This window comes from Ambystoma mexicanum, chromosome 7p (genome assembly GCF_040938575.1).
Source record: "Ambystoma mexicanum isolate Mex_15411 chromosome 7p, UKY_AmexF1_1, whole genome shotgun sequence".
Classification (NCBI taxonomy): domain Eukaryota; kingdom Metazoa; phylum Chordata; class Amphibia; order Caudata; family Ambystomatidae; genus Ambystoma; species Ambystoma mexicanum.
This window is the reverse complement of record NC_090939.1, coordinates 268,452,458-268,476,487: the sequence shown is the minus strand read 5'-3', so window position 1 is coordinate 268,476,487 and position 24,030 is coordinate 268,452,458. Positions and strand designations below refer to the sequence as shown.

General features: G+C 46.4%; 2 protein-coding genes across 3 annotated transcripts in view; one reads left to right on the top strand and one right to left on the bottom strand.

The window, feature by feature from the left end:
• The window catches only part of LOC138526035 (uncharacterized), a 105,919-nt gene that overhangs the window by 66,303 nt on the left and 15,586 nt on the right, over positions 1–24,030 (top strand). The window lies entirely within an intron of this gene.
• The window catches only part of MRAP (melanocortin 2 receptor accessory protein), a 264,031-nt gene continuing 255,614 nt past the window's right edge, over positions 15,614–24,030 (bottom strand). For both annotated transcript variants that reach the window (XR_011283468.1, XM_069636339.1), the window contains one exon: positions 15,614–23,850. The gene's annotated coding sequence lies outside the window, so the exon portion shown is untranslated. The remainder of the gene's footprint in view (positions 23,851–24,030) is intronic.

Sequence of the window (24,030 nt, the reverse complement as noted above, 5' to 3'; positions counted from 1 at the left end):
TATTTTGCTAAATGTGCCTTTGCCGTGTAGAAATATAATCGGAAATCTGGGGCCGCTATTCCACACGTTTCGTATCTCTCGCACATTTTAGGCCATTGGAGCCTCACCACTCCACCCCCCACATGAAGCTCGATGTTAGCTTCTGTAGTTTATTCAAAAATGGCCTTCCAGGCCATATCTGAATATTGCTCAGAGTCTGGCAGAGTCTGAGGAGTGATTGCCAGTAACTCTACTCTTTCTACTGCCTATTGTGGGAGTGCCCTTAAAAACTGCTGATCCCCGCGGAGCGGGCGCGGAGTCTGGCAGAGTCTGAGGAGTGATTGCCAGTAACTCTACTCTTTCTACTGCCTATTGTGGGAGTGCCCTTAAAAACTGCTGATCCCCGCGGAGCGGGCGCGGAGTCTGGCAGAGTCTGAGGAGTGATTGCCAGTAACTCTACTCTTTCTACTGCCTATTGTGGGAGTGCCCTTAAAAACTGCTGATCCCCGCGGAGCGGGCGCGGAGTCTGGCAGAGTCTGAGGAGTCCGAGGAAGTCCGCGGATTCCCGGACCCCCCCCTGTGGTCTCTCCTTCTCTCTGCCTGCTCTATATTGCTACCGCGATCATGAGAGTAAACATTGCTGCCACATCCAAAGGCAAAGCTGCGTGTACATTGATGAAGACACGGGCCCAAAGGAAGCAAGTGCGGGAGCTGCCCTGCACGCTGGGCACTGACCTAGAACAATCTTGGTCATCGGCGGCTTCCCCCGAATCCCCTGACACCCCCCGGAAGGTGACTCCTAAAGATGCATTCGAGCCGGTTTCGGCTCCTGTCACAGCTGAGCACGACCGCGTTCCGGTAAAAGAACGACCGGAGCCGACGCAGACTACAACAACGACTCTCACAAAAGTAAGTGAGTGTGTGAATACCTCATCGATATCAGCGTTGGTGTTTTCTGCTGGTTGCACTGTGTTGGGTGATAGGGCCAGTGATGACAAGGGCATGTGGTGTGATTTGGCGGCGGACGCTTCTGTACCCTCAAGACAACCGCTCGTACACTTTGCCTCCATCCTGGAGAGCTGCGACACGCTAGAGATGCCATCTACCCCATTTTCAAACGGAAACTTCACCCAAGAGGGAGCCCGAGGAAAAGTGTTTGCGGCGACCACAGGTCACAGCCCCACCAAGTCGCTCTCTGGTATTCTAATGAGCGATCGGCGATCTGAGACTGACCTGATATCTGTAAACACAATACCAACGTGCGAAACTACTGGCGATCAAGCTCATATATCGAGCACATGTGCTTTGAATAAAACATATAACACAGATCAAGGAGAAATAAGTACGGGCTCTCACCGACCAAGATTCTACACTGCGTATGACAATCTAATACCTTCGCCAGTTTCATCTCCCAATAGGGCCCAGGCTGATATCTCTCATAGCGCTGTTTCCATTCATAGGGACGCTGTGGAGCTTGTCTTTGAGCCGTGTCCAGAGACCCCAATCTGTCACTTAAGAGCTGTTCTGGACACATCGAAGGCTTTGGAAGACAAAAGTGTTTCCAACTGCAGAAACTCTTTAGACATCGTTAACAAACTTCTAATAGATCTGAAGCAGATAAATAAAGAAAGACTCTCTACCTTAACCACAAAAGACACTATAATGGGAGATGCTGAACCAAGGGAGGCTGCTTCGGAACGTTCGCACATGGCAAATATACATGTATCTGAAATGGTGGCAAACCCCAATCCACAGGCAGTGGCAAGCAAATGCCAACTGCAGAGCCCTCTTAAAAAGAATTTGACGAAAAGGAGAAGAGTTTACTCGAGCTTATCCCTGAGCGTACAATGTTCACAGAGAAAGCTCCCTGAAATAGGTTCTGCGGTTGCAACGCAAAAGCAAACCTACTCATCGAATACCGTGCGAAAGTTTGCGTGTGGCCCTCAAACTGACGATGGGAGTGTTGCATCCACAACTGACTCTTCATCCTCTGACTCATCCCTGATGGAGCGACCCTTTCCTAAAATCAGACGACTGCCGTTAAGCAAAAAACGGCAATTGGGACATATAACAGAGCCATTTACAAACACTTGCCAAACGCCAAATATGCAAGAACTCCAGACCATCATCATGTCGTCAACAACGATGTCGTTGACACCTTTTCTCAAAATGTACGAACATTTGAACGATAGCCTAAAAGATCTGACGGCAGCTGTCTCTGGAATAAACATAAAGATTGCCACGCTTGAAAATACGCACACGTCTCTTATGGACGCAGTTCTGAACACCAACACGAAGGCTGAAATGGCTCTGGGGCCCTAACAGACTGCAACAAAAATGTCTACCAAGACAGAAAACTTCTGGCTGACGTGGCGAAACAAGCACTTAACCTGTTCCATCAAAAGTCAACAAACTACTCGTGCAATGGCCTCTTAGGCGACAGAGGAAACGGGTCCTCTTGCAGCTTACATCAGTCTTCTCTCGGTCTCTCTAACAGTCTGACTGAGACCGCCCGCATGCAGCCTGCGGTGAATCTTGCAATAGCTCATACAGTTCGTAAGATTCCGACGATCACAGTGGACAAAGCTGCTTCGACAAGTACTCATGACTCGATGAATGTGGTGGCGCTTTCTGCTGACAGCCAACCTCGGGCTCAAACAGGTAACAACCTTTCAGTCTCAGTCGGGCCTGATCAAAGCAACCCCACACAGTTCCAGGACATATTGTTGGCAACTCATGCCGTCGGAAACTTGGCTTTATTAGATCCTCAACTGGCTTCCTCCTCGACCCAGTTCCAAAACCCAGACTTGGTCGGTGAGGAGCCCATACTTGTGGGGGAAGAGGCGAATAGTGTTGCCTCGGCCGTCTTTGACATCTTTAAATCTGTCAAGAGGGTTCTTCCAGTTGGCCCCAGTGTTAAGGTTTGCCGAGAAAACGGGCTGAAAAAACCTAAAAACATGCCCTTGAAAAAAACAAAACGAGGCAAAGACTCGAGGAAATTTCTGAGAAACTTGAAAACAGTTAATGTAACTGTCAATAAGACGATCCTGAAAGAAAAAAGTGGAGTGTCGGACTCCAATTCTGGAAATGTTGTCATTGAATTGGACAAATTAATCGGAGCAAAAACTAACTCATGTGACACTTCTGACGAACTATTAAACATGTCAGTATATGAGGATGTAGAGACTGAAGATCTGGGTGAGGTAGAAGATTTGGCAGAGATCGTCTCGGACTCCATGGTAGTGGTCTGTGCAAATCCAGAGACTAATGGAGCCGCTTTTGTAAACCTGCCTTGTTCAAACAAGTCATCTCAGCCATCGAACAGAGTGGTCACATTATGTGAAATTGGACAGACCAAAACTGCTCCAGTTGACAACTCGGACCGTCAAAAGAACACATTTTTGACGCTAGACGAAAAGCGCTTGAGATTGTCAACATTACCCCACAAGCTGGCTTATCAATTAGATGAGACCAGTGCTCAGTTAGCGTTGGACTTTCGTGGTAAGATGCCAGTTTCTGAGCCTGCTACTTTGGAATTAATAAATATTGTCCCAGGGGTTTCCACTTTGCCCACACCACTGCAACCGACCCCAAATATGAGTCCATCATCAAGTCCGTTAAGAAATGACCTACTAAATGTTTCCAATAAGGTCAATCTTCGCATTAAAAAAAATGAACCACTGCTTCATAAAAAAAGCGAACCACTGCTTCATCGGGTGCTCTTGGAACGTATTGACACTGCAGATGATTTGATCATGAATCGGCACAACGTCCTATGGTTATGTCATCTCGTTCCAAGCCTTAGAGCGATTGAATCCGAAGACATACAAATAGTGGAATTCTTTAACGAGATGAAAAATGATGCAGTCATTTTACACGTGCAGTCCAAACTGATAGTTGACATACTTCTTCAAGCCCGCCCGGTGTTACTGTCGCTGGGTTTTGACATCTCCATGGCACCGGCCCGTGCACTCACTGGCGCACCAAAAGTGGCTTTTAACATGGTACATGATGGTAAAGTTGATCAAGTTCATAACATGAAGTGAACTGATTCTGCCAAAATAGCTTCTTGCGACAAATCACAATGCACTGCAGTAAACAATTGGAAGCCAGTTCTCGACCCATCCAGTAACAATCGGATAAGAATCACAATTCAAGGAGCCGATCCAGCTCACTCCAAAACCAAAGCAACCGATCACTGCCTGCTGTATAAAACGAGTGGAAAAGACTGGTCCTGGCTAGCTGAATCTTTAAACAATTTTCAGTCATGTTAACGCCAGGCTCCCTCTCCATCCAAACTTTACACACTAGGATCCTGGAATACCAGGGGCTTCAGCCATCTTTTTAATACTGCTTGGTCTGCTGAATTGGATATTGCTTGCCTGCAGGAGACGTGGCTTTGCGACAAACCAATACTAGAAGGATTTGAACTTGCCCATAACCCTGCAACTAAACAGCGTAAGGGCAGACCTATGGCAGGCCTACTGGTGGCTGTTAAGCTGGACTCAGGCTTTCGGATTGTAAGTTCTGCTAACATTTCTCCGTTCATTCAAGTGGTAAAGATTGTCTCTGAAAAGGCAGCCGATGGCTTGGCCATAAATCTTCACATCGTCAATCTTTACTGGAACCACGAAGCTGCTGAGTCTAAATACTTCATAGATGAAGTCACAACTGCGTTGGACGAGATTCTGGAAGGTGGCCCACAACACGAACTGATTATCTGCGGCGACCTTAACATCGACTGCCTCACTCACTTAAACCCATTGGGAAACAAGAAGAGATTAAACAACTTGGGACACCAACTGACATTGCAGTGGTGTTTAGAAATGGAGCTACGTGGCCTGACGATGCTAAACGGACAAACTCCTTACAGACCTATTGCACTCCTTGACGTGCTGGGAAAGGTGTATGCAACCCTTCTGCAGCAAAAATTGCTGGAGTGGTCTTCTTACAACCGGCGGGTAGACCCTAGACAGACAGGTTTTGTAAAGGGCGTAGGTTGTTGCGTCAATCTCCTATTATTGAATTTAATGAAGATGGAAGCGCTTCGTTCGAATTCTAAGATCTATCTTGTGCTGGTAGATTTATCTCAGGCGTTTGATAGTATAAACAGAGAGCTTCTATGGGGAAAAATGTCCAAATGGGCCTGTCCGCCAAGTCTGCTGGCCGCCATTAGTGAACGCCACACAAACACCTCAATTAGAGTGCGATTAGATCTAAAGGGCAAGCTATCAGCCCCCATTGTCATTTCTAGAGGTGTGAAACAAGGATGTCCCCTAGCAGCAAGTATCTTCAACCTGTTTATATCTGACATCAAAGACGCTTTCAACGGCTTACGCACTTTCCCACCTAAAATTCACGGCACACACGTAGACTATTTAGTCTATGCGGACGATATCATCTTGTTAGACTCAACACCCATAGGTCTACAACGTAAATTAACTGCTGTGGCAAAATACTTAACAGATAATGGATTAAACATCAACAAGGTAAAATGCGAAGTCATCGTCTTTGAAAAATTGCAAGGTGCAAAAACAAACAAGCCGAGATTTAAATGGTATCTAGACAAAGAACACATCGGGCGCGTGCTAAATACCCGCTACTTAGGGATGCGCCTAAGTGCGAGCAGAAATGATGCTCCATGGGCTGAAGAAGCAAAGAGAAAATGCCGCCAACTGGCATGTCAAGCGTCTCTAATTAACAGAAAATTTGGCAAATTTTCTTTAAAACCGACATTAAACTTCTTTCAGCAGAAGGCTGTGCCCTCATTGATTTATGCTGGTGAAAATGCCTTTGGCTGTGGGAAAGAAGTATGGAACACTCTTGAAAACATCTTTTGGTCTAAAGTTCTACATCTCCCAAAAGGTATTTCAACGGTTTGTGTTAGATATGAGCTTGGGTATATCTCTTTACAAGCAAGGGTTGCTTGGAATCTGCTAAATCTCTACAGGAAATTAATCCAAGCAAAACCTATGCTTCAAACTGCAATTCTCCAAAACCCAGAGTCTGACAAAGCGCCGTCAATTGTCTATCAATGGAATGAGCTATGCCAGGAGGTTCTTACCTCATATGACATTACGCCACAACTACTGCTAGAAAATCCTGATGCTGCCAAACTGAAGCTCTGGAGATCGGATTGGATAAACACCTGTGACCAAAGAGCGACATCAAGGTCAATGCAAGAAGTCCCTGGAGAAGCTAGAGCCTATGGTTGTGTGCCGACATACTTGTCATGTTTTCCGGATCAGTGGTTGCGTACCCTATATCTACAATTTAGACTGAACGCCCTGCCGACGAAGGAACGGCTATGCTATTGGTCCCAACGACCGGACTTAGACCTCAGGTGTCGCTTCTGTAACTTCACAAACTAAACCTTGAAGCACCTGACGATGTCATGCTCTGGTCTTGAGCAAGAAAGAAATCGTATCCTTAGTACAGTGACAAAGAACTTCAAATGCTTAACTCGCGACGATTGGTGGAAAGCCTTGTTTGACGGGTCTAACAAACCTGTCCTGTATGCTCTTGTATCCTTTCTTCAGGTAGCTAAAGAGCGTTTAAACGCTACGATAACTTTAAAAAACGAGGCTTAAATCACGGGGTTGTTGATGAGCGTGGGATGTTGTTATACACATCAAATCTAAAATGTAAAGCTATGTGAGTCGTTTGGAAAGTCTTATAAGGCTACTTTAGTTTTTTTTTTTTTTAATGGTTTGTATAAAAACCAAATAAAAAACAATTAAAAAAAAAAGGTATAACAGCTTTGGTACCACCACCATTTTGAGTAGCACCATTCACCCGTATAAGGATATCAGGAGTTTGTCCCATACTTTGAGCTTATGCTCGAGGAGCAATAGATATGTTCATAATTATTGGCGTATAGGGCTTGCCTGTCTGTTGCCATGATAATACTTAAGTAGCGGGCAGAGCTAGGTGACCAGCGGAAGTGTGCGGTAACCTGTGATTGGGATGTGGTTCGCGTTAAGGGAATGATTTCAGATTTAGACTGGTTCATTTTGTAACCTGAGTATTTCGCAAACTCAGTTATCTCCTGCATCACTGGCAGTAGGTTAATTGCTGGGTTTCTGATATAGAGCATGGTATCGTCGGCATATAAAAAAATAAACTGGGGGGACCTCTAATGCGGATACCTCTCCATGCGTGTTTGTGTCTCAGTCTTGCCGCCATGCCCTCTATGGTGAGCGCAAAAATGAGGGGAGATAATGGGCAGCCCTGTCTTGTGCCTCTGTGTAACGTGAACCCCGGTGATAAAGCCCAGTTCTAACTGTGGCTTGTGGATCTTTATATAGTAGTCGTATGTAGCTCATGAATCCTGAGCCGAACCCCATTTTACCTAAAATAGCATACATGTAGCTCCATGATACGGAGTCGAATGCTTTTTCAGCATCAAGAGTGACCGCTATTGTTTTGGCTTCTGGAGCTATTTGTGAGGTGATAGCGAAGAATATGCGGAGATTCGACACATTGGAGCGGGTGGGGACAAATCCTGATTGTTCCGGGTGTATTAATTTGTTCATGTAGGGTAGTAGGCGATTGGCTATTGCTTTAGCGTATATCTTAGTGTCTGCATTTATCAGGGACAAGGGGCAGTAGGACGTGGGCTCATGAGGGGGCTTATGCGGCTTGAGAAGAACCATTATTATTGCTTCTTTCATGGTGCTTGGTAGTTCCCCGTTCTCCAGGGCTTCTTCCCAGACTACTAGTAATTTAGGAGCAAGTTCCGTTTTTAAGGTTTTGTATAAGTCTGCTGGGATACCGTCAGATCTGGGGGCTTTGCCTGCTTGCAGGACTGAAATAGCCTGTTCAATCTCTTCCGTGGATAGGGGAAGATCCAATATTCCCTTGGCTGCCAGATCCAGCGTGGGCAGAGGAAATTAATTCATACACTCTTGGAGCTCTTCTGGAGACACTAGATCTGCATTTAGTTTATTGTAGAAATTTGGGAACACCTCGTTTACCGCAAGTGCATCCGTATTCATGACCCTGTCTGGGTCTGCTATGTTTGTAATTTGCCTCATCCCTTGTTCGAATTTAATGAGATTGCCCATAGATCTGCTCGCCTTGTTCCCTTCACCGTACCTTCTGGCTCTTATCAGTTGTGTCACATAAAATAGTTTGCGTTCCGCTAGTGACATGAATTTCGCTAATTGGTCCTGTATTAGTTGCAGCTGATCATTCCCCATGTTTGGGATTGCTTGGTTTCTAGACATTTTAATATATGCTCGGTTTGATCCAGTTCTCTTCTTATCTCCCTCAGTGCCCTTTGTCTCTGTGACATCAGGTGTCCCTGCAGCCATACTTTAAAGGCTTCCCATACCGTTATATTTGATTTCACCGATCGGTCAAAAAAGTCTACTATGTCTGTTCTCAATGGTTTTATTATTGTGTCGTCTTTCAGTAATGCAGGGGGCATTCGTCAGTTTCGCGTAGTGTGTTCTGTGTCTGATGGTAGTAGTTCCAAGAGGACTGGAGAATGGTCAAACAGTGTGCGTGGGAGTATTGTGCAGTCCCTCACATCTGGAATGATCTCCATAGAGCACAACCAATAGTCAATGCGGGAGCTGGACCTGTGGACACCTGAGTAGAATGTGTCCTCCCGCAGCTGTGGGTGTAGCTCTCCATGCGTCCGCTAGGGGCAGTGTGGACATGGCTTGGAGTAGTGTCAGTGCCGATTTGGTATGGTGTCTACGACCCTCTGATGACCGGTCTTTAATTGGGTCCAGGATAGTGTTGAGGTCTCCTCCCCATATTATGTTAGCCTTTCCCACAGGTGATATTAATGACACAATCTTTAGATAAAAGTCTGGGGCGTCCACATTGGGGCCATATGTGTTGATCACAATCACTTCGTGATTATTCATCATCCCCCATATGCCTTCCGCGTCTTTTCTTGTCTCGGTCATCTGAAAGTTGGTTCCTTTATGTGCAATCGTTAGCACCCCTCTGGCCTGTGAGGAGTAATCTGTGGTGATTCTTATTTGACCCCAATTTCGGGCAAACGTGTCTGTGACTTTCTTTGTGGCGTGTGTCTCCTGTAGCAGAAGGACATCAATTTTATGCCTATTGGCGTAGGCTATTATTTTTCTCACCTTTCTAGGATGTGCTAGGCCTCTGACGTTCCAAGTTAAGAATCTAACGCCTTGTGTCTTTCTGGGTGCAGCCATTTATTGCGTGAGTCTGTCTCAGCATCAGCCCTGAATGTTCACTTGAGCCACACTTGAGCAATGCACTTGTCAGTTTTTGTAAACAAACAATTAACTCCCCAACATCATCTTCTGTGTCCATACTCGTCTTGACCTTCGTTTTTCATCTTTTTCCCTTCCCCAAGTTGGCAACAGGCCTGTTCCCGCCCGTCCCCGCCTTCCTCATCACCCCCCCCCAACTGGACAGTGTAGCCCCATCCGTGAACTGCAACTTTTGCAAATGTGGGTGGCTCTGTTTGGTCATTTCCATCTCTGTCTGACCATTCCGCCCTTGAGGACTGCTGCGCTATCTACTAGCAGATCGGGTTATTTGTAAGTTGTGTCCCATATTCAAGCTCTCCACTTTGGTCAGGTATTAGATTTTGCCGGTGGCTCCTTGTTATTCGGGGGCAGCAGAATGTTATGTTCTATGTATCCCATAGCTTCTTCTGGCGTTTTGAAAAAGTGTGCCCTTCCGGAGTGTTGCAGGCAGAGCTTTGCAGGGAATAACATGGCATATGGTATCGATCTCGCTCTGAGTGCTCTTTTGACTAGATCAAATGTATGACGGGCTGTCTGTACTCCACTAGAGAAATCGGGGTAATATATGGACTCTTGTAGAGTCATACATTAATGTTCCTTTGTCCCTGGAGAAAAGCAGGATCAAGTCTCTGTCTCGGTAGTTAAGTAGACGAGCAATACCTGTTCGTGGTGGTGCTCCTGGTTTAGGGGGGGCAGGGGCAAAGGGACCTGTGGGCCCTCTCAATCAGGAATTGTTGGGAGAATTGTGCATATGGGAGTATAGTACGAATCACTTCTTCCATAAAGATTTCCATTGGGACATTGAGGAGTTTTTCTGCCAGGCCAACCACTTTGATGTTGTTCAGACGCGATCTTGATTCTAAGTCATCACACTTTGATTGAACCAGCGTCAAGCTCTTTTTGATATCTTTGCCCTGCTTGCTCGAGGTATCTTCCATCTCCCCTATTCTAGTCTCGGCTTCCGAGACCCTAGTGTTTACACGCTACAAGTCTGCCTTGATTGAGGATATGGTTCTGCCAGTGTAATCCAGTCAGTGCTGTCATATAGGGGTCTGCCTCGTTTTCGGCGTTTTTTTGGGTGTTAGAGGAACCTGCCTGCATGGCCCCTACTCTCCCTTCTTCCATAATGGAGTTGGTGTAAGCATCCATGGTGCCTTTTCTATTTCCTTTATTGCCCAAGGTCATGTCCAAATGTGTATTACTTTCATTTATGTGAGCAATTGCGCTGGTTAATGTTGAGTTTGGGTGTATTTTATACTTTGATGTTGGCAGTTAAATGTGTTTCTCCGAGGCTGAGTTTAGAAATTCAGTGGTCAGGGTCCCCTTTCTGTGTCACGAGCCTCTGTGAGAGACCATATCCTCCTGGGTTGTGAATGTGGGGTTTCATGCTGTATCTTTTATCGAGGGTGGTATTTTCAACCTTTAATCATTTGCCTTTTGGTGTTGTCTCAGAGTCAGCTTGATCTCATATGTTGTAGTGCAGCTGCCTGCCGTTTCTTGGCAAGATCTTGGTTAGTTTTGTCCTACTATTGCGCAGCTCTTCATATACTTCTGTGCCTGCAGTAATCCTCACGTTATGCTGCCTTATTATTATTAGACCTGTTCTTGCTCAGTCTTATATGTCCAGGCAATCAAGGAACTTGTCCCGCTTGGGCACGTATATCTGTATTACTTCATATGTTCCCTGTTTCTTTGTGCGCTCCGCTTAGGTTATGAATTGCCTATCAGGCCATCGTATGTTATTTTGGGTAATGCGGCTATTGTTTATTTCGGGTCATTGGGTTTATGCCAGTATTCAACCTCTGCCATGTTCCCTTGAGGGGGTGTACCACGTTATAAGTCTGCTCCTGTACTTAGGGGTCTTTCCACCTCCCTGCCAACGTATTATTAGCTTGCTCCGTATAGTTTTAACTCACAGTAACCTTTTCGTGTGTTGCTGCTACGAACTTCAGGGTGTGCCCTGTGCCAGCCCCTGTCACCTCAGGAACTGAGAGTGTCCCGGCCCGCTGCTGCTGCCCCACATACCTTTTCAGTCTGCTTCCAGTCCTCGTTTCAGCACAGGGCCTCCCTCGACCGCAACAAAACACACCGCTCGACCACAGCGCACACAGTGGTTCGTTGGGCAGGGGGAGCCCGCTTCAGTCGCCAGGTGGAACAACAGCTCCCAGACCATTATTCTGATGATGATCAAGCAGCGTTCCTCCTCTCGTATTCCGTCCCATGTGTTTTTTATCACACAACGGCGGCGCTCCGATTATATTGCCTGCAATATCTTCACCCTCACGTGTGTCGGGCGCCAGGTGTTCCAGTCTCGTTGCGCCTGAGGCAACCCCACCGGAGAACAGGTTTGGAGCCGCTCTGTGGCTGGGGGAAGGGCGGCACGTGTTGTTCTCCCGACTCCCTGGCTCACACCACTGCCCACTTCACGTCATTGTTCTCAGGAGTGGTAGATCGTTTCTGGGTGCACAAGGCTCCCACGGTGCTCTGTACTGTCCGCCACTGTATTCCGGGCAGCTTTTCTACTGTGGCTTCCCCGATTTCCAAAACAGAATTTATGTATTCAGCACAGCTAAGCACTCAGGCGGCCATATTAGCTGGCATCCAACAGCGCCCCCGCTCAATACATTTTAAAAGTGCAGGAGATGTGGCGAGCTGAGAAGGGTGACCAGTGGGACCGATCAGCTCCTCTTTTTAATTTTGTTATCAAAAGGTGATTGCCCAACAAAGTTCAGAAAGCGCTTGACAAAATAGTGGGCATAGAGGTGAAGGGGCGGGGCGAGATTCAGGCTATAATAATACACCATTTTCAAAGGTTTGAGGAACGAGAAATGGAAACGGCTCAAAGGTTACAGGCGGAGGAAGTGAAACTGGTACACAAGACGTTAGCTAAAATAGCAGTGGAAGGGGCGGTGATGGCAAATACTGAGGCAAGTGCAGCGGAGCAGGCTGCAGCTTGCGCAGATGTGAGGATAGCAGCGTTTTGGCCAGGTGGACGACCGGAGCAGTGGCAGACCCCTGCATCAGTATCCCGAGTGGCATCAAGGAGGTCAGCAGCGGGGGAGAGGAGAGCTCCAAGGGAGCAAAGGGGGGGGGGGTTCAGTGGAATGGGACCTAGAGGTGGTATGGGAATGTCTCAGTGTTGAAGCTGTGGGAAATGGGGGCATTTCGCATGTGAATGCAGGAACAGGAAAGGGGTGTGGTATAATGCATACAATCAACCTGCCCTAGCACTACCACAGCCACCTAGGTTCACTTCCATACCGTACAAAATACATCAGGCCTACACCCACCTACCACCAAACCCCCCACACATGCAGACCCAAGCACTGCATATTGTACAGCCTTAAGCGGCCCAGCAGAACACCTTATATGGAGGCGAGATGCCACACCTAATGCAGTGCTGAATGGAACAGCAGTACGCTACCAAGGGTTCAGTGTCATGGGAGGAAACCTATTCACGTTCACGGGTACTAACACGTATCCCAATTAGGACAGCCCAGAGAGAGCTTGTGCGTGCTCAGTCCTGTCCACCCTGGATTACCCACCCTGGCGAGGAACCCTTGATGGGCGCTGAGATAGGTAACAAGCAATTCATTTTCATGGTTGATACAGGTGCCACTAAATCATGCATCAGTGAAGGAAACCTCCCACTATCAGGTGAAACTCTCAACATGCAAGGATTCTCTGGGGCTGTCATAATGCGTCCCTACACAGAAGAGGTAGCTATCAAAACAGGAGGGAAAGTGGCGCCTGCACCCTTACTATACTCAGAGGCCTCCCCCATAAATCTGTTGGGATGGGATTTGTTGAGTAAGCTGAACCTGATCATTTCCATTACAGACAGTGGGGTGCTATGCGCCACACCAGGTATGTGTGCTTTAAGGGCAATGGTCATCATTTAAGGGCAATGGTGCCTAGAAATACTTGTGTACAGGCGCGTTATAAATGCCATATCATATCATTATAAATGTCATATCATATCATTCAGGCTCGGGGAGGAGAGGTGGTAGTCCGCGGCACTCCCGTAGACCCAGACATGTTTGTCTATGGAGCGCTGGTTGATGCAGTGCCCTAGATTGGCAAGGCATGTTGGCGGGTACCATCAGATTTCATTTTTCGACCCGTCGTAACCCCAGAGCTTGTGTCAAGCACAATACTGTTCCTAGATTTGCAGGGCCTGGTTGTGTTGGCTTAAAGGATTGTTGTCGCTTGGACAGACAGACACTCATGGGTGCGAGTGACGGACAGTGCTGTGCATTGGCCCAACTGTGCCCCTCAAGGAAGTAACAGATGCAGAGTTTTTGAGGACAGGGATGACAATGGAGAAATTGTATTAGCAATTTGTATTCCATGTGACATTATGGTGCAATATCGGAAGGTACAATTTTCCTTGATGGCACTTGTTGCCCCGCCCCCATTTACTGAGAGTGATTTAGAGCAGGTATCATGACGGTTATGGACAACTAACGCCCAGAATGTAGGGCTTTTGCAGGGGGTGGCTCCAGTTAGAATAACATTGAAGCCAGGTGCAGTGTTGCCCTGAGCTAAGCAGTACCCGTTGTCCTAAGAAGCAGAGGAGGGCATAGGGGATACCATTGTGGCACTCCTGAATCAGGGAATAATAGTGCCCTCTACCTCCCCATGTAACACAGTGATTTATCCAATAAAAAAGGCAAAAGGGGGAGTTGGAGGATGATCCAGGACCTTCGTCCTCTGAACAACATTGTCCAGGCAGAATTTCCTGTAGTTCCAAACCCTGCAATGATACTATGCAGCATTCCTAAGGAGGCGACTCATTTCACTGTGGTAGATCTTAAAAACGCCTTCTTCTCCATATCCCTGCACCCTGATTTGCAGTACCTCATTGCGTTTACGCATAGGGGAATGCATTTTGAGCATATAATATTGCCTCAGGGGTACTGCGATTCCCCTATCATCGTCAGCAAGTTCTTACATGCTGACTTAAACAACATCCAAGTGCCCAGTACCATCATTCAGTACGTTGATGATTTTCAGGTGTGTAGCGATAGTGAACAAGAGTGCAGGAAGGATTCTATCTCCCTCCTACAGCTACTGGCGTACAATGGGTACAAGGTAGATAAAGCAAAGTTGCAATATTGTCTTCAAGAAGTGCACTATTTGGGCCAGTTGATATCTGTTCACTGAAAGAAAATCATACCTGATTGTGCCACTTCAGTGCGCAGCACTCCACATCCCAAAACTGTCAAAGAGATGCAAAAATGTGTAGGGTTGTGTAATTACTGTTGGGCCTGGATTTTAGATTATTCAGCATACACAAGTACCTGCTACAGGGTGTTAAGGGGGCCCGAAAGAATGACCATAAATTGCATGGACGGAGGATATACTCACCAATATTAACGCTCTGAAATAAGTGATCTCCATGGCCCCAGTGCTGGCCACCACTGATAAAATGCAAGAGTTCTATATTTTTTCCAATTCAAATGGCCAATTGAAGACTGCAGTACTGACACAAAAGAGGACCATGGGCCACAAGCCATTGGCCTACTACAGCGGACTGCTAGATTCTATAATGCACGGCTGGTTCCCATGCAAGCAGGCACTTGCTGCAGCTGCAGTTGCGATTGAGAATAGCACTACAACTGTTATGGGGTGCTCTTCATATCATGAGGTGTCAAAATGTAAATCCTGCCACCTTTCTAACAAAGCTGTGCACCGAGGAAGACTTGGCAGCACATGTTTGTATGTCATTTGAGGGGGAGGAAGATGGTATCCTGAAGGCAAGGGATTGCCCCCTTAAAGCTGGGGGGGGAAAGGATGCTTTTCGTTGATGGGTCAGCAACTATCAACCAGAGTTCAGGTTTGAGTCATACTGGGGCAGCAGTAGTATACCTATTGAACTGGATATATGAGGTACTGGTGCAGAAGAGACTACCTAAGCACTATTTGGCTCAAGTAGCAGAATTTATAGCACTCATCGAGGCACTTTTAGCAACTCAAGTGTGCTGTGTCACCTTCTATTCTTATTCGGTTTACGTCCTCACCACGGTACACGCAGGCCTGGTACTGTGTAAGAGGAGGAGATTTAGGAGAACTGATGGGTTCCCAGAACAACATGCAACACTGTTAGACAAACTAATTAACATGCTATCCCAACCAGCCTTGACAGCGGTGGTGAAATGCACTGCCCATATTAACGATATAGACAAGCTCTCACTAGGTAATGGCCGACAAGCAAGCAGCGTATTCACCGGGTCCGAGTGTTCCTGAGTAACCAGTGGTAGCGCAGATCAGAGACCAATTGCCAGACTCCTACAATTCTTTACAGATTGCCCAACTAATAGAATTGCAGAGATGAGCCCCACAGTAAGAGAAAGAATTATGGTTGAAAAGAGGATATAAGCAATCCCCCACAGATTTATTGGGGTAACAAGAAACATTGGGTAAGGCAGTTATGCCATATGAGTTGCTGCTGGTCGCGTTTGACCAACTGCATCACCCCTCCCATGTATTAAAGCAGCACATAACCACCAATATACAAGAAGACTGGGTTGTCCCCAATCTGCAGGAGGCAATAACTAAAATGGTCATCAACTGCACCATGTGTCAGAGTTACAATACTGGTCTAACTTTAAAAAACCACCTGAGGTACGCTGCCCTGTCCTACTGGGCCATTCTGCGAGTTATACATAGATTACACAGATATGGGCGAAAGGTGTAACAGATCCTGCTACCTGATAGTGGTTGTGTGTCCTTTCTCACGGTGGGTGGAGGCTGGTCCTTGTGCACACCCTGATGTGAAATATAGGGGCACATTTTTTGTGAGAAGTCTTTCCTGATTGACCGTGTGCAAAGTTTAAAGGTCCGAGAATGGCAAGCATTTCTTCAATTCGCTTTTCAAGGAGGTTACCGCATGGTTGGGCATCAAGCATCGGATGTGTACAATTTACCACCCTAAGGCCAACAGAGTTGTGGAGAGGATCAACAGTCTTCTCAATAGTAAACTTATCAAACGTTGCACCACCGTAAAAAAAATAATTGGGTGCACTGCTTGCCTCTTGCTTTATTCCACATGCCTTTATCTCCAATCAGGAGAGCATCTAATGCTCACAGGGCTGTGTCCATTCTAGGGGACGAATTTCGTAGCTACTTGGGTGCTCTAACCAAAGCTATAAAATGCATCTCTGAACAGATTGTGCCTCCAAGGAGGGAAGAAACGACCAGAGTTGCATCTGATACTTCACCCACGTCGCCGCCTCTTCACCTTTTCTCTGGCGACCACGTCTTTATTAAAAATGTCTGCCAGTGGAAGGAACCCAGATATATAATGGCCCCTTTTGAGGTGGTGTATGCTACCCCTCTTGCAGTAAAAGTTTGTGAATTGCAGTACTGGGTGCACTTATTTGATGTTCGCAAAACACCCCAGTCTGTGCCCCTACCCACACTCAATAAATGCTACACTGTGTGTGTTAAGTGCCTGCCAACCAATATCCCACCCTCAGGTGAAAATCCTATAAATTAATAGTGGACTGCAGATTGACAGCTGGTGTCTCCCCAAAGAATGTTTTATTTCCTTGCAAAAAAAAAACATATATACCACAACACCATTACCTCTGTGATAAATAAAAATGCTGTTATGCATTACTTTCACTGAGAGCACTCACTCTCTCTTCCTCTCTCTCTCCTCTCTCTATGCTCTCTCTGCTCTCTCTCTCTCTCTCTCTCTTTATTGTTTCCCTCTTTATTGTTTCGTCTTCATTTCTTTACTTTGCTATGGATTTGCATGAGTCCAACAATTCCATTTATACAAAGCAAAGTTTTTGTTTTCAGCAAGATCCTCTTGTAACTATGTTTTCCCCAATGTACATATGTGTAATACATTGGGTAGATAGTATATTTGTTTTCTCTATGTTTGGATTAGGAATATATTTAGGATGTAGTTTTATATGGAGTAGTGATATAAAAAGGTGGGTAGGAAATGTAACTAGTGTTAATGGATCACTTACTAAAGGCTTTGTGGGATATCTAACACATGACGATGATGCAACTGCAAATACAACCAACACAAATAATACTGTGACCGCAGTCCATGATAAACATTTTGATGTATCGCTAAATAATACTCTTGTCACCCAACATCATATAGGGAAGGTTGCAAATGTGCTCATGTTATTGATATTTCCTAATGTCTTCTCCAACGTACTTGTGAATGACAGTTTCTTTTCTGATAGATCAAAACGTCTTAAAAGACAAATTAGAAGGGTTAAATACGATCAATATCAAGGACTCGGGTTAGATACGATTGAAGATGTGCAGCATCTAGAGTTAAGTAATAGTTGGTACGCAGACATGAGCTCAGTGGGGAAAGCAAAAGTTAATGGAAGCTGTTTCGTGTGCTCCTTGATTCCACATGCATAGGGAGCCCCCAAAATGTTAATGCCACAGGAGATTCCGATTGTGGAGGCTCAATGCTTACTGCATCTGACATTGTGCAGGATAAGAAGCATACGACTAGAAGTGGCGATTCCTGATCAACGGCAAAGTTCCCAAAACCCCAAGAGTGTGTAAAAGTGTGTGTGAAAAGGCGACATCTAAAACTGCAAGGTGTCAGGTTCGTGGGGAATAGATGGCAAGAGACCACAGTGAGTTGTATGGCAGAAGGACTAGTAGGGTTTGGAGAAAAAGTGATAGATAAAGTGAGTAGTGTGTGTGGCAGATACTGGAATGAGCAAGTGGCAAAACTCACATGGATCGAGGCAATGGAAAAACCTTCAAAGTACACAAGCAGGAAGAATATGAACTGTGCTTTTACAAGGAAGGGAGCGTCGTCCTGGGGGATAATATTAGGTGCAACAAGACTTTGTAAATTCCAGATCTTTAAAAAGGGACAGCTGTGGTCATGGTTAACTACTGGGTGTGTGGCCAGCAGGCGTTTTTTGCACATCCCGCCATCATGGAGAGGCACCTGCATGCTGGCCTCATTGCACTCGGACCTCCTGGTGGTTTCTGAAGAACACTTAATAGTGGGGCCAGGGGTTCTGTCAGCTCCAACAACCACATCAAGGTCTGGCATCCCCACCACAGTGCCAAAGCAGACGCCTATCTTTCACAGCCTGTGAGAGAAGGAGAAAAGAGAAAAATTGTATAGGAAGAGAAGATCGGATTATCTATCGCAAGATGCCTCACAATTACTAATGGAAATACCAGACCATATAACCGCTATACAGCAAAGTAGAAACATTGTTTGCATCATTGATGCTGCCTGGACCGCTGCAAACGCCAAGTGGCTCCAGATCATGCAGTGGGAAGTGATATAGCTTGCCAATGACACAGAACAAGGCCTCAATGCGTTGAAGATGGAAATGCACGCAATAAGGCAGATGACGTTGCAGAATAGATATGTGCTGGACGTCCTCACTGCTATGCAGGGAAGAGTCTGCAAAAAGGTTGGTGATTTATGGAGTACCTATTATAATAAACCTGAAGGTGTCTCACCCGCTAGTCCCCGGCATCTGTCATCCAGGTGGCCAGAACACACCCATTGCTATTGGATCCAGTTCCTGGGGGTGGACCATTGAGGGAGGATCACCTGGATGGGGGGGTCCTCGAGGAGTGGGAGTGGGATACCGATCAGTGAGACGCGGTATCCCCCTTCTTTTGGCACCTTTTCCCCATCCTACCACTGCCCCCCCTTTTTCCGATACAAACACTTTTGCACAACACATCACAGAACGGACTAACACCAGAGCCGTTTACCTGACATATCCCAATACAAGAGTCAGGCAGAGTCAGGCAATTGATCAGAATTACACACAGCTGAAAGCCCTTTCCTTTCCCCACAGGGATAAAAGGTGGAGCAAGAGAGCACAGTACAAGCACGGCAGACAGCACGACGAGACGGCCAACCAGGCGCAGCAGTTCAAGAGAAGGAGAAAGACAGCCGGAAATGAGAGGGTATCTAGGAGAGAAGTGACCTTGCCCTTTTCGTCCCAGACCTGTGGAACCTTTGGGGAGGAGAGCCCAAGAATGCGAACAATAGCACAAGTGTCTTGCAGCAGATGTCAACAGTACACGGAGCGTACTGACGCTGATAAGCTTGAGCGAGGGAAAGACCTGCTAATGTGCTACCGGCCTTCACTCTGGTAAAGCCGAAATCCAAGCCGTTCATCACAGCCGGTGAGTCGAGGGAAGAACTGATAAGAGCCGGGCTGTGTTGAATGAGGAACGCAAAGTGGGAAGTTTGAACCTAGTTCGATGAACTGTGAAAGTACTGTAAATGTGTTGAGGGGAGACCAGCTGCAGAGGGAACCGGCACCACATGGGTGTCGCTCCGGGAGACTCTGGTCGATCCCTGTTTGAGTAAAACTACAGAAACCAGAAGGCCTTAAGAGAGCTGCCAGAAGAGGTCAAAGTGGTCCTACTAGCAAAATCCCTGTATAATCGAAAGACTTTGATCCACAAACTTGAGAAACTAAGGAAAGTGAATCCCACATGGTGAAAGTATGGGAAGTGAATCAAGCATGGTGAAAGTAAAAGGGAAGTGAATCCCGTGAACATTGAGGGCCTGATTCATGGAATGTTTTCCTATGGGACTGCGCCATTATAAAACACTTCCATGAATCAGGCACTGATTGTCAAAGTGAACGTGAAATTGGAGAGAGTGAACCCACAGGAGGGTTGCTAACGAGAAGGGGGAAAAGTCTAAAATCCTGAAAAAACAGGGTGTTGACAAAGGTAAACCCAAGCAAGGGATGTACACCGGTACTGTTTGAAAAGACATTGATATTTGTGAGCGAAGGGTCAGCACCCAGAAGAGGGGGACCCATGGGTGAAGCCATCACCCAATGTGAACTGTGGAACATAACTTTTTGTTAGTTTATCTATTGGATACATCAGGCCCTCGAAGGCAAGAGACTCAGGAGAAACGAGACTTGGCTATCGACTGTCCTGATTTCTGCCATTGGAACTGTTAACTAGTGCTGGGGAAGATCGAGTGTGTACTGTGCTCCAAGCTCCCATCTTAGCCCGTGCAAAAAACATGGTGAAGGGAGTCCCAAGCTACCGCATCCTGACATATTATTTGTGAACACTTCTGTCTTTCCCTGAAAACCTCCCCACACCCTTTTTTTGTATTAGTTGTAAGGTTTGGCAATAGGTTTCTTGGTATAGGCCTTTCTTATTTTGACACAACACCACTAGGACTCCCTTATTTTTCATTTGCTGGTTGACGCTTGCTCCCATCTTAGGTTTAGGTTGAGACTAGGCGTTTTAACACCATGAATTCATTGTTCAATAAACACCCTTTAACTGTGATAACTTGTGTCTGTCTTTACTGTTGTCACCATGAGTTCCTCACACTATGTACTCTCAAACGGCGTAGAAAACAGGTCCCTTACCAATATAATAGGGGCCCTGCATGTTCTCGGCACTTATATGAAACACAAGTGGGCATACAAGAGACTGATTGGCTTGATTAACTTTTTTCTTGGGCACCATCCTGGATGGGGGCGATACTGAAGATGTTGGTTCCGTGGTTGTGTTCGTATTGGTAATATTCTGCACCTGCCATCTGGGACATTGGTGCTGTGCTAAAGCAATGCCTAGTAGCACAGTGATGATGGTTTCAACTGGGGTACAAGAGGCACCTTGCGGTACAAAAGATGGCACAGTTCAAACGGACGATCCAAATAAGCCACTCATGGTTGCGATAGAACAACGTCTTCACCCCCCAGGCACCAGCACAGTTCTCCTACCAGACCCCGAGAACTACACGGAACACTGTGTAGATTTAGCAGGGGATGGAGGATGTATATATATATATATATATGGCATGTACCCCTGAGCAATATGTGCAGGTGGGAGAAAGTTTACGGTCCGTATGTAAAGCATGGGTACCCAAGGAAGTGTCAGCTCCATATTTGGAAGCTGAAAGATTGGAAAGGGAAAGAAGGGGTGAAAAGGACAGGGGTTTACCTGGGAGTTCGTTAATGTAGTTTTAACAAAAGGGGGGAATGTTAGCAAGGAGGGCCGATCGTACCACCTCCCCAGCGCTTTCGGATGAAGCAGAGGCCTCTGCATGTGCAGTAGGGGCCACGGGAGGTTTCAGGGGGTAGAAGTTTGTTGCTAAAGAGCATAGTGCGGGAAGGGGGTGCACATTTTGCTCAAGTATACATGGGGGGTCAGACGCCATGTTAGATAGTAGTAGCCATATTGGAATCGAGGCCTAGTTTTGTTCCGAAGCCAGCAGCAGGACCGAGCTACACACACATAGATATAACATGTATGCAAGTGGCAATAGGTTGTAGCCCGGGCACTGGGGGGAAAGGCCAGATCTGCAGAGATTCACTGATTCCTTACTGTCTCATATTGCCAACATCTCGTATCCTAGAGGTAATGCGCCCTACAAGCCATGAGGGGGTTGAGAGCTTACTGTAAAAAGCGATCCCATGAGAAGGAGGTCACGAGCCTCTGATCTTTCCTTGTCCAGCTCTAAGTAATAGTACCCAATGGACTCAGCCCCAAGACCCCCAGCATTCCAAGATACCCCAGTCAGTCCCAGACCACCACCCATAAACCTGTCAAACCATAGGCATTGCTGGGGGGGCCAAGGGGGCTATAGCCCCTGGTCTTTTGGTTGTAGCCCCGGATCGAATCTCAGGAGATACAACCAAAAGCCTAGCTAGCCCCCAGTCCCAACAGTTCCAACATTAGCATAGCCCCGGGTCTTTTGCAGAGCTAGAAACACCCCTGTGTCAAACTCCCAGTCAATCAGAAAACATCTGAAAACAGGGATCAGTTGCCTTCACCATAGGTCGTGTGATTTGTGCTGCAAGGTGCCAGGAGGGATAAAACAACATAGCTAAAACTAGGGTGGGGAATTTTGGTTCGGCGCCAACGTGTCTGGAATAGAGTTATAGTTTGCTAGAAGCGATGGCCTCAAAGTATCCTCTTAGCCCATGTCTGCAGTACCAGGTGCACATCAGGTTAAAGATAAAACCAGTATTATTTTTTACTTAATTGCCAATTAGCTACAGTTTCATGCCTGATGGCGTGCAAGGAGGAGCCCATGTGGAAGAAGATGGACAGAAGAGGCTGGGACCAATGGCCTGGCAACCCTTATGGAGCAGGTAACCTATGTATAGTGTCTCAACCAACCAGCCACGCAGGTTTGCACACTATGTAATTTACATCACTGATGACGTCATGTGCCTTCATAAAGTGTTGTTCGTACTGATTTTGTCAGAATGTTCCATGGCATCAGAGTTCTTTGCTGGTGCATTTCTCTTTTTGTGGAAATAAAACTTTGTTTTCCTTGCAAGAGGTGTGCTGGGCTTTGTTCCTTAGTGGGTTGATTTTTTTCTAGTGTGTTCGTTGAGGGGCTTCTCTACATGGTTAAAGGGGCAGCTTGGCCCAGTTCCACCCAGTTCTGATCACCGAATGCCCTCAGCAACTCGAATATTATCCCACCACAGCTTCCAGATGCTTTCCCTGTTCTGAGGCCTCATTGCATGGCTCAGCCTGCTATCATCAGTCAAGGCAAAGTCACTCTGACGATGAGCAGGCAGAGTGTGGCAGTTCAACTGAAACCATGCTATTGTCCTCTGTTGGACCCAATGGACCAAGGAGCAACTGTACATTCATCCAGGCACACTACAGCTGCCCCTGCCCTGGGCATTTCTAATTTAGCTCTATTAATTGGTGAACAATTCAAGTTACCAGGCCAGTTTACAAGGGTAGCTTGTCTGCATGCAAACACTAGACTACTTTCCATAGGCATAGGCTGGTCTATTGTACACATTTCTTCTCAGATGTTCTTGTCAAGCAATCAACTGGAATACCAGATTTCATTGCTTGGTGTCTTCTCTGGCACATTTCCAAAGTCTAAATGCAAAGTGTCCTTGAGTAAATAGAGTTTGTCTTGCATTAAGCTGTCTTGCATTGCCAGTTTGCTCATTGTGACAATGTGCGGCAAGGCTTGATGTGCAGTTGTAGGCGCCACCATGCACTTGCAGCACTGCCACTGGAACTTCAGTGTGGACCCCTTCAATCACCAGTGCCTTCTTTAATGGAGCGATGCAGATGCAGTTGAGAACCAGAATGTAGAGGGTCTGGGACACCTACACAAGTTCTCCATCATTCATGCGTGGTGTGTCAGAGCAGAAGCGGTAGTGAGGTGGGATGACAAGGGGCACAGAGGCCCATTTATGGTCACCAGGCTGCACATGGTTATACATTTCTCATGTCTGAAGCAGGATTCTTTCATAAAGGAGGAACAGGAACTTACAAAGTACACCTTCCAAGTACAGTATTACTTTTTTTACATGTTATTTTGCAATGGTCTTGCATTGCAATGTTACCATTTTCTAATCATTCCAAGTGCAAGGGAGGTATGACACGCAAAAGTGCTGCATAGCATTAGCAATAACTAAAGTCTGAAAATACAATGCTCTGCACAATATGAGCTGTAGTAGCAGAAACTGACGTCCATGTTGAGAGTCTGTGGAGGTGATCTCATAATGCTGTCCCCAGGATGACCGCCATATCAGTGTCTTGTCTTGTACCAGAAGTTAGACCATTCCTCATCGCCCATCCAGTTTCGACCCAGTGCTAAGAGTCAAAGGTGTCGACGTCAAAAGGAGTTCATTGTTTCCTAAAAGGGAAGAAATGTGAGTGTCATTATGGTGAGCTATGTCGGCATACGCCATGTGGTGAGGTATCCTTATTGACAAGAAAAACTGTACAATGATTATTCATTTGCATTTTTATAGCGCTCAGAAAGCATATTATCCCATGTCACCTAGTTGTTTCCTTTCAATGTCTGCTTGTACTC